Raw genomic sequence first — 11,308 nt, 5'->3', positions numbered from 1 at the left:
CTTGTTGAACAGAACAGAGACTGAGAAGGAGCCAGTCTTAGCGTGGCACAGCTGTAGGTGTGCTGCATGTACTTTTGATGTCCGCACCTGGTATTCTTTAGACCGAATATCCGGGACTTCGGGAAAGTGCTGCGTGAGACAGGTGTGTGACTGCCTGGTCTAGGCCACATGCTGATGTCCCAATGTTTGCACATAGGAGGTTGTCATTGTCAGCCCTTTGGGGAAGGGCAGAGTTCTAGGATTGTGGTTATGATTGTGGTGGCTCACGGGAGCAGAGAGGAGGCAGCGTCCTCTCTTTAGAGAGGATGGCAGTTCCTGGGAAACCGAGAAATCAGAAACTCAGAGGATATCCTGCTATTTGGGTTTTGTTCTCCTCTAACAGTTTTAGGAATCCAAGTGGTTCTATTCCAGTCCAAACACGTTCAAAGGTGATTTTTACAAAGGTGGAGTTCAGTTCTGCTGTAACTTGTCAACCAAAGCATCATATTTCAAGGTTCAGGAAACGGGTTTTCTTTTCTTTTAAATTCATATTTTACCTACCTTGTTTCCAAAGAGATTCCAAGTGTAGATTTAGCAAATTGATGTGGTTCAGGCAATTTTTTTGTTTAGAGCTCTCTTTCATTAATTTCTCTGCTAAATTCCCTTGAGAATGGCTTTTAAAATGATTAATACGGTTTACAATACTAGCTTTTTACATTAATTTTGCTTCTCGTCCCAGGCTGAAGGTTTTCTCTTGTTGATCTGATTAAACTGTGGCTCTTCCTTGCTTCTAAGTCAGAGCTGTGTCACCGCCATCCTGGGGTCTCTGGTCTGGCCTGTCCTGAGGATGTGGTATTAAACAGGGTGAGACATATTGACCTCTCAGAGTGGTGTCCCTCCTGCTTGACCCTCTCCGTTGGGGCCCTCTCAGGCTTTGTGTTAAGGGCTTGGGCAATGTGTGTGTGGTTCGAGGATAGGTGTGGGAGGAGGGAGGAGGGAGAGGAGAGGGAAGGAAGCCTTATTAGAGGGCAAATTTATCCTGACAGTTTCATGCAAATGTAATCCATTCCACCTTGAGAGTGGGCTTAGTGTCATGCTCCGGCCCTGCTGACCATTGACATTTTAAAAAGTGAAAGAGTCAATGTAATACAAGCATGTTTCTGTGGGCATAGAACCTTAAATGAAGTGAGATTTTCTTTTGAAAATTAACGACAGAGTGGTAATTTGTTACTGCAGAAAATATATTAATAATTATAAAGCAGAACAGTTTCTTATCAAGCAGTGTGTGCTGCTCAGAATATTTGTTCTCTCCCTAAGATCAATCTACATCACAAACCAAAATATCATAGAAGGCTGTTTATTTAGTGCTCAGGGAACTTATCCAACTTAGGTAGATATTGAAACCGTCAAAGTAGGAGAACCTGGTGCATCCATCTCTATTATGGGGATTAACTTGTTGCTGAAATCCAATACTTGTATTAAAGACCTGGAGCACATTTCTCCTTGGACACAATTATAAATTTCATCTGCCTAGATGCCGCTTTGGCACAGGCAAAAGAGTATCAGTGGTGGTAGTTTTATGACTATTAAGGTATATGATCAAATTGGCTATCAAACAGAATTTGAGAGATACTTACTTTTTCCAGCAATGTGATTTATTCTTTTTTCAATTTTTATTTTATTTTTAAATGGCAGGTAATAATAGTATGCAATTGTCAGGTACGATGTGATGTTATGACACATGTATACATTGTGGAATGATTAAAACAGGCTAATTAACATATATATCACCTCACATAGTTATCATTTCTGTGGTAAGAAAAAACATTGAAAGTCTTACCACATTTATCAATTTTAAAATATATAATACATCATTAATTATAGTCACCATGCTGTGAAATAGATCACTAGAAGTTATTCTTTCTAACTAAAACTTTGTACTCTTTATCCACCATCTCCCCGTTTCTTGTCCATCTCCTCACCCCGCTGAATCCTAGTAACCACCATTCTACCCTACTTTTATGAATTTGACTCTTTAATTCATTTTTCCTGGTTTTGTTTTATTTATTATCATTTTTTCTTTTTTAAATGTTAATAGATTTAGGGGGTACAAATTGAATTCCGTTACCTGTATATACTGTATAGTGGTGGAGTCTGGCCTTTTGGTGTACCCATCACCCAAGTAGTGTATATTGTACCCCACAGGTAATTTTTCATCCCTCACCCTCTCTCACCCTTCCCCCTTGTGAATCTCCAATGTCCATTATACCACTCTTTGTGCCGTTGAATAGCCATAGTTTAGCTCCCACATAAAAGTGAGAACATGTGGCATTTATTTTTCTGCTCCTGAGTTACTTCACTTAGGATAATGGTCTCTTGTTCTAATCAAGTTGCTGCAAAAGGCATTATTTCATTATTTCTTATCATTGAGTAGTACTCCACGGTGTACTACACACCACATTTTCTTTATCCACTCATCAGTTGATGGGCACTTAGGTTGATTCCATATCCTTGTAATTGTGAATTGTACTGTGATAAACATACAAATGCAGGTATCTTTTTGATAAAATGATTTCTTTTTCTCTGGGTAGATATCCAGTAGTGGGATTGCAGGATCAAATGGTAGATCTACTTTTAGTTCTTCGAGAAATCTCTATACTGATCTCCATAGAGGGTATACTAATTTACATCCCCACCAACAGGGTATAGTGTTCCCTTTTCACTGAATCCATGCGAACATCTATTGTTTTATGATATTTTCAGTATTGATCATTCTAATTGGAGTAAGAGGATACCTAATTATGGTTTTAATTTGCATTTCCCTAATGATTAGTGATGTTGAGCATTTTTTCATATGTTTTTTGGCCATTTATGTATCTTTTGAAAAATGCCTGTTTGTGTCATTTGCCCACTTTTTAATGGGGTTGTTTGCTTTTTTCTTGCTTAGTTGAGTTACTTGTAGATTCTGGATATTAGTCTTTTGTCAGACACATAGTTTGCAAATATTTTCTCCCATTCTTGGATTCCACATCTAAGCAAGATCATACAGTACTTGTCTTTTTGTGCCTGACTTATTTCACTTAGCTTAATGTTCTCTAGATTCATCCATGTTGTTGCAACTGATAGAATTTCCTTCTTTTTAAAGGCTGAATCATTTTCACTGTAGAAATAACACATATTTATTAAAAATTAAAACAGGTAACTATATAAAGTAAAATATAAAAATTGCCCTCTCTGTGTCCATCTCTACAGAGTTACTTACCTACCATTATCAGTCTGATGTTTTCTACACATACACAAACACAAGTAGATATTATACATACTCACATTTTTAACAGAAAATGAACTGACAGTCCCTATAGTGTTCTATTCTGCAATTTTTTTTTTTACCTAAAATACATCATGTGTATCTTTCCATGCATATGTTACCTCATATGCTTTTTTCTCTGTAAATGATCTATTTTCAGGTAGCCATATCCCTTAGTGTTTGCTTTTATGGCTTCTAGGTTTTGAGTCATGCTTAGACAGGCCTTTTCCACCCCAAGATTTTAAAAGAATTTTAAAATATTTTCTTCAAGCTTTTAAAAATAGCTCTCTGTGTGTACGTGTGTGTGTGTGTGTGTGTGTCTTTTTAATCCTTCTGGTATGTACTTTAAAAAAATTTTTTTTAAGATTTTATTTTTACTTTATTTATTTTATTTATTTTTTTTTTGAGACAGAGTCTCACTGTGTTGCCCAGGCTAGAGTGCCATGGCATCAGGCTAGCTCACAGCAACCTCCAACTCCTGGGCTCAAGCAATCCTCCTGCCTCAGCCTCCCAAGTAGCTAGGACTACAGGCATGCACCACCATGCGCAGCTAATTTTTTTGCCTATATATATTTTTAGTTAGCCAGATAATTTCTTTCTATTTTTAGTAGAGACGAGGTCTTGCTCTTGCTCAGGCTGGTCTCAGACTGACCTCGAGCAATCCTCCCTCCTGGGCCTCCCAGAATGCTAGGATTACAGGCGTGAGCCACCACGCCCAGCCTGGTATGTGCTTTTGTGTGTGATATGAAGTAGAGATGTTATTTTACTTCTTTTTCTTAGTCCCAAACATGGAATATGCCATCCTTTCCTCCACCTTTTTGGCAGGATTACTCATATGCTATTAGCCATAGGTTTTTTATAAAATGTTATTCTTATTTGTAAATGGAAACATTATTGCTCTGTTTGCTATCTTTGAGGTATGATTCAGTCAGCATTGTTAGTGAGGTCCTATATCACAAAACCTGTTTTATTAAAGATGGAATTAATAGTATTGGCTTCTGATACTAGTAATTTTTTAGGCTATGGGGCCATTATAAAGACATTTAAAATGCTAAGAGGATAAATAAAGTGCACTGTGGTCTATGAAAATGCCACAGTTTGTAAAAGGTAGTCTAATAGGTAGACTAAGTGAGTGTGATAACACTTCACTGAAAGCAATCTTAATGTTGTCCTGGGACATATGACAATGAATGATTTAATCAATGTATTTGAGAGTTTGAAAGTCTGCTGGCTAATCCAGTCTTCCAACAGGATAGTTATATATTGTCATGTGTGCCTTCAAATCAAAGATAAGAAACTGGTCTTTTTGAAGCATGGAATGAACTGTCAGATCTAGAGGGATTAGGAACTATGAATTAAGACATTTTAGTGGATACTTACAAGATAAAGTAATATTCTTATCAAAAAAGTGGGTGAAATACAGATTTAAATTTATGAAATATACTTGGGTACAAATAAAGGAAATAATACAATGAAAAATGAAATAAGTATCAGAGGGACATTGAGACTGAGACAATTGTTTGGACTAGCAATTGATGAAATCGTTCTATGGATTAGTTTGATAGATAGATGATACCCATTCACCAGTAATATATGTCCTTTCAAGCAAAATAAATAAAAGAATAGTGTTAACACGTGGGCTCTACAGTGTGATACTCCCTAAAAATTTGCTGGAATAGAGGAAAGCTATTGATTTTTTTGTATTAGTCTTATGTTCCACCACCTCTTCTAATTTGCTTATTGGCTTTCTAAGTTTTAAATAGTCCCCTGTGTTTTTGAAGAATACAAGCCTATCAATTGTAAATAGAAATTGTTTTTTATCTTTTCCCAGTTTTATGCTAATTATTTATTTTCATATCTTATTGCAAGAGCTATAATCTCAAAAATATTGTTGAATAAAAATGGGGATTATGAGTGACACTAATTGTTTCTGGTTTTAGTGGAAATGACTTTGCTATTTTATGGTTAGAATGAGGATTGCTGTTAATTGTAAAGTCCTTTTGACATTTAAGTTATTCCCTTGTATCTGTTAGGATTAGCTGCTGATTTTTTTTCCTAGTGAGTTTTCAACATCTATTGGCAGAATCATATACTCTTTCTCTTTTAACTTTTTATGTAATGAATTATATTGATAGAATTCCTGGTGTTTGACTATTTTTGTCTTTGTGGATCAATCCCTATCAGTCTTAGTATAGTTTCTTTTTTTGCTATACATTTGGGTTCATTTGTTTATATGTTTTATGGTTTGTTAATATTGATTTTGGTTTTTATATTTATTATTGATATTTGTTTATGGCTATCTTTTTATATACTATCTTTATCCAGTTTTGGTCTTAGGTTTGCTAACTTCATAAAATTCATTAGTGAACTTTCAATTTTTTTTCTGTTTTCTGATAGTTTAAATAATTTTGGTATTATCTCTTCTTTAAAAGTTAGATAGGCCGAGCGAGGTGGCTCATGGCTGTAATCCTAGCACTCTGGGAGGCCTAGTCAGGAGGATCGCTCGAGGTCAGGAGTTCGAGACCAGCCTGAGCAAGAGCGAGACCCCGTCTCTACTAAAAATAGAAAGAAATTATCTGGACAGCTAAAAATATATATAGAAAAAAATTAGCTGGGCATGGTGGTGCATGCCTGTAGTCCCAGCTACTCGGGAGGCTGAGACAGAAGGATCGCTTGAGCCCAGGAGTTTGAGGTTGCTGTGAGCTAGGCTGACGCCATGGCACTCTAGCCTTAGCAACAGAGTGAGACTCTGTCACAAAAAAAAAAAAGATTAGATAGAACTGAACTGCAAAACCATTTGTCCCTGTTTCTTTTTTAATGGCAGATCTATAAACACATTTCCAATCTTATCTGTAGTAATCGCGGTCTAGTCAAATTTTCTATCTTTTGGGTTAATGTTGGTGACTTCTATACTATTAGTAAATTATACATTATCTTTAGATTTTCAAATTTCATGTTATAGATTTGCATGTAAAACTATAATTATTTTAATAACATCTATATGTGTGGTTCAACCCTTTATTATTCATAATTTGTATGCTTTTGTTTTCCCTCTGGTTTTACTTACTCATACTCATGAACAGTCTATTTATTTTATTAGCCTTTTCAAAGGACCATCTTTTTGTTTATTACTTTGTTTTTCTTGGTCATTATTTTTAACTTTAACTTTACTAATTTCTTCTACTGTCTTTGGATTAGTTCTATTGTGCTTTTCTAATTCTTCAAGAAGAGTGCTTATTCCCTTTATTTATGGTATTATGGAATAACAATGGTAATTAAGACTATATTTTTTTTTCCTTGAATATGGCTTTAGCCACACCCCATGGGTTTTGACATAATTTATTTTCCTTTTCTTTGCTTTCCATGTAGCTTGCAATTTTATTTTATTTTTTTTATTTATTTTTTTTTCTTCTTTTTTTTTTTCTTGTTAGATACAGTATGTCCTCATAATGTATACATTATTTCTTGTACAATGATATGAAATAATATGGGAAATATTCATGATAAATTATTAAGTGAACAGTGCAAGTTAAAAACAATAGTTTCATATTTTTTTTCCCCACCCCCCCTTTCCCGAGTCAGCACCTTCAAGTGTAACCACTCCCCAAACGGTGCGCAATGCACTCATTGTGTAGGCATACCCCCATCCCCTCCCCCACCCCCCACCTCAGTCTGATGTCCAATTGGTGTCATTCCCAGATTTGTATTTAGGTGATGATCAGGGAAACCAATTTTCTGGTGAGTACATGTGATGCTCGTTTTTCCATTCTTGGGATACTTCACTTAATATAATGGGTTCCAACTCTCTCCAGGAGAACCATAGAGATGTCGTATCTTCATCATTCCTTATAGCTGAGAAGAAGACCCCCAAGGCAATCACAGCAGCAACAAAAATAAATGAATGGGACATGATTAAATTAAAAAGCTTCTGCACAGCCAAAGAAACAGTCCAGAGAATAAACAGACCACCTACAGAATGGGAAAAAATTTTTGCATACTACACATCAGATAAAGGACTGATAACAAGAATCTATTTAGAACTCAGGAAAATCAGCAAGAAAAAATCAAGCAACCCTATCAAAAAGTGGGCAAAGGACATGAATAGAAATTTTTCAAAAGAAGATATAAAAATGGCTAACAAACATATGAAAAAGTGTTCAACATCTCTAATCATCAGGGAAATGCAAATCAAAACCACAATGAGATATCACTTAACCCCAGTGAGAATGGCCTTTATCAAAAAAACCCAAAACAACACATGTTGGCGTGGGTGTGGAGAGACAGGAACACTAATACACTGCTGGTGGGACTGCAAACTAGTGCAACCCCTGTGGAAAGCATTATGGAGGTATCTTAAACAGATTCAAGTAGACCTGCCATTTGACCCAGCAATCCCATTACTGGGCATATACCCAAAGGAAAAAAGGTCATTCTGTAACAAAGGCACGTGTACCCAAATGTTTATAGCAGCACAATTCACAATAGCAAAGATGTGGAAACAACCCAAATGCCCATCAATACATGATTGGATTAGTAAACTGTGGTATATGTATACCATGGAATATTACTCAGCAATTTTATTTTTTAATTTTGTCTTTGACCCAGGGGTTATTTTGGACAATGTTGCTATATTATCAGGCAGTTACATTTTATGGTCTTGTATTATTTGTTTCTAATTTTGTTTTGTTAAGAGGACATGCCTATATATTTTCTCCTTGTTAGAATGTATTAATGTATTTTTATGTTGCCAAGGATATGATCAATTTTTTTAAAGTTGCATAGACGTAAGAAAAAAGATGTACATTCTCTCCTTATAAGATGCAAATTTCTACCTATATAGAGTTGAAATTTCTAATTGATTATTTGGATCCTCCATGTCTTTGATTATGTTCTTGTCTACTGGATTGGTCAAATTCTGATAGGAGTGTACTAAAGTTTTCCTTGTACTTTTAATAGCTTTTGCTTTATCTGTTTAGTTACAATGTTGTTTGGTACATACAAGATTATAACTGTTATAAGTTCTTTTCAAGTTGAGCCTTTTTTCCTTCATATGTATAATCTTTTAAACTGTCTTTAGAGTCCCTTTTTACTGCTTAATTTAAAATTCCACTTTGACTTATATTAATGTTTTCAATCCTGTTTTCTTTTTGCTTGCGTATGCCTGATATCTCCTTGCTCATTGATTTGTTTCAATCTTTCTTTGTTGTTGTATTGTGTTTCTTGTAAGAAACATGTAGCTGGATTTTATTCTTAACTCAGTATCATGGTCTGTGCCCTTTCACGTTTACTGCAACAGTTAATACTCTTGATTTTATTCACTCTACTTTGTTTTATGTTTCCTATTATTTTTTACTATTAATTTTATTTTGTTGAGCCTCCTTTGCCTTTTTCTTTATTCAAATTTCTATTCTCACACATTTATCACGTTGTTACTTTGGAAAACCTGCTATGCTTTTCCGCACATTTCATTTCATGGGTGCTGGCACTCAAAATCCAATGGTATTTCTTTACTGTTGAATCCAAATGATAGATTCATACCTCCCACTGAAGCACCGTGTTTTCCTACTGCTCCCTGACTTCAACAATAGGAAATCTTTACAAACATTTGTACAAAGTCCAGGTAGCATTTAGTTCTTAGTGGCTAAATTTGTGGTCTCAGAAAGATAGTGACTGAGTTAAAGCTCTTTATTTAAAAGCTGTATGCTCTTGGGTCAGTTATTAACCATTGTATATATCAATTTCTTTATATGAAAATGAGGCTAAGAATAGTATCAATCTCATAAGGTTGTTGAGGGGATTAAACAAGATATGTAAAGTGCTTAGAGCAGTACATGGCAAGTACTAAGTGCTCAATAAATACTACCTGTGATAATTTAGACATGAATTGTATTCTTTTTGAATCTTTGTGTGATTGAATATATCTTACTTCATCTTGATTTGTGAAGTGTATCTTGGCTGGGCACACTATCTGGGGGAAGCTACTCTTTTCTTTTAGTAATATGTGCATGTTGTTCCATTGTTTCCTTGCCTCCAGGATGGCAAGTAAAAATAATCTACCTGTCTGATATTTTTCATTTTTATGTAACATTCTTTTAATAATATTCTCTATCATTGGAGTTTATGAATTTTATAAGGATACTTCTAAACATTTGAACCTTTATATTAATCCTATCTGGAACTTAGGGTACCCTTTCACTCTTCAGCCACAAGACTTTATTTAGATTAGAGAAAATTTTCTTCATTATTTCTTTACCTGTCACTTCTCCATCTGCTTCCTTTTCTCATTCTAGAATTCATTAATATGTTGGGCCTTGTGGATCTGTCCTCCAAGATCTGTTTTTCCCTCATCATTTTCATTGATTGTTTAAATTTTCACTTCATCCTCCTGGCTGCTTATTGAATTTTCAACAGTGATATTCTTTCCTTCATTTAATCTAAGTTTTTAAATTTGAAAATGTTTTTCAATCCCAGAAATAATTTTTACTGTTTTAATTGTATTCCTTTCAGTGCTATTGTTGCTTTTTGACAAAGATGATATTTAACTCTTCTAATAGTTCTGTTTCAGTCAGAGATAACATAAACTTTGAGGTGCACAGAAAATATATATGAGTAGTCACCTATGGAAGTAATGCAGGAGACTGGAGAAATTTGGAGAATGGAAAAGTTCAAGGAAGTTCTGGGAGATAGGCAGAACTGGAATTCAATTAAAATCAATTTTGTAATCTGTGTTTTTTCACTGTATCAACATTTTGCTTCATATATTGTTTCTTAGAAATACCCAGAGAGGCTTACCTAAAAGGTTGATTGATTAATGGTTTTCAGAAAGTATCTTTAGACTGTTACCCACAATTTACTTGTTTTTCCAATCTATCTTCTTCATCCTTTCCAAGTCTGTGATGTTTCATATTACCACAGTGCTCTAGTCACCATTACTGCATGTTGATTACCTTAGTTGTAGCTTAAAATAACTATGCTCAGAATTTAGTGTCTAGGAGAAATCAGGGTACAAGTAAATAAACTGGATAGAAACTGTGGCTTGACTAACAGCTGATACCATTTCCCAATGAGCTCATCTTGTTTATGTCCCCAAGGGAAATCTATGAATAGTCAGAAAGAAGAATATACAATGATTTACTAAGGGATGGGATGATAAATACAGAAAATTGTTAAACATTATCATGTACTCTCTGTCTGGAATCTGGAAGGAAAGTGCCATTTCTTCCTTTTCTTAAAGATGGTTTCTTATTTATTCTTAAAATAGACATTCAATATTGTACTAGAAATTATAACTATTTATATACATTTTTAGATGTATGAATATATGATAGAATATTATGTTTTAGATATAAACTTATGTTCTTGTTTTTCCCTCCCATAATATCTTTTTTTTTCATTTTCCCCATTCTTTGCTTCAGGAAAGGTTTATGGAAGGACTTTGTGATTTCCCAAAGCCTAAACACATGAAAATATCATGCTAGGTATAGTTGATGCTCTACACTAAGATGTGTCTAGTTATGACTTTATTTTTATTTATCCTGCTCAAGACTCAGCATGTTCAATATGAGGATTCATGTCTTGCATCAGTTGTTGAAAATTCTATGCCACAATCTCTTCAAATATTACCTCTTCCTCATTCTCTCTAGACTCTATTTATGGAATTCCTTCTAGGTATATTTTGAAGCTTTCCTTTTTTTTTCTGCCACGTCTTCTAACTTCTTGTTCATATTTTACACTGTTATCTTTGTGTGCTGTACTCTTGGTGATTTCTTGACATCTATATTCGAATGTCCTAATTTTCTCCTTGCTTTTGAGTTTGCCTCTGTTAGAGCCATACAAGTTTCACCAGTTACAGATAAATTTTATGTTAGTTTATGTCCTTTGGGCTCTCTAACATGTAGGAACTATGAATTCAACCCCACACCTATGGGTGTAGCTGGTCTGGTTGTGTCCAGGGCCCTCTGTATCCACCCATGACCTCACATAAAATACAAGCTTTCTTATCATGTACTTTGCTGTGGGGGG

This window comes from Eulemur rufifrons, chromosome 30 (genome assembly GCF_041146395.1).
Source record: "Eulemur rufifrons isolate Redbay chromosome 30, OSU_ERuf_1, whole genome shotgun sequence".
NCBI classification, from domain to species: Eukaryota; Metazoa; Chordata; class Mammalia; order Primates; family Lemuridae; genus Eulemur; species Eulemur rufifrons.
This window is presented reverse-complemented; position numbering follows the sequence as displayed.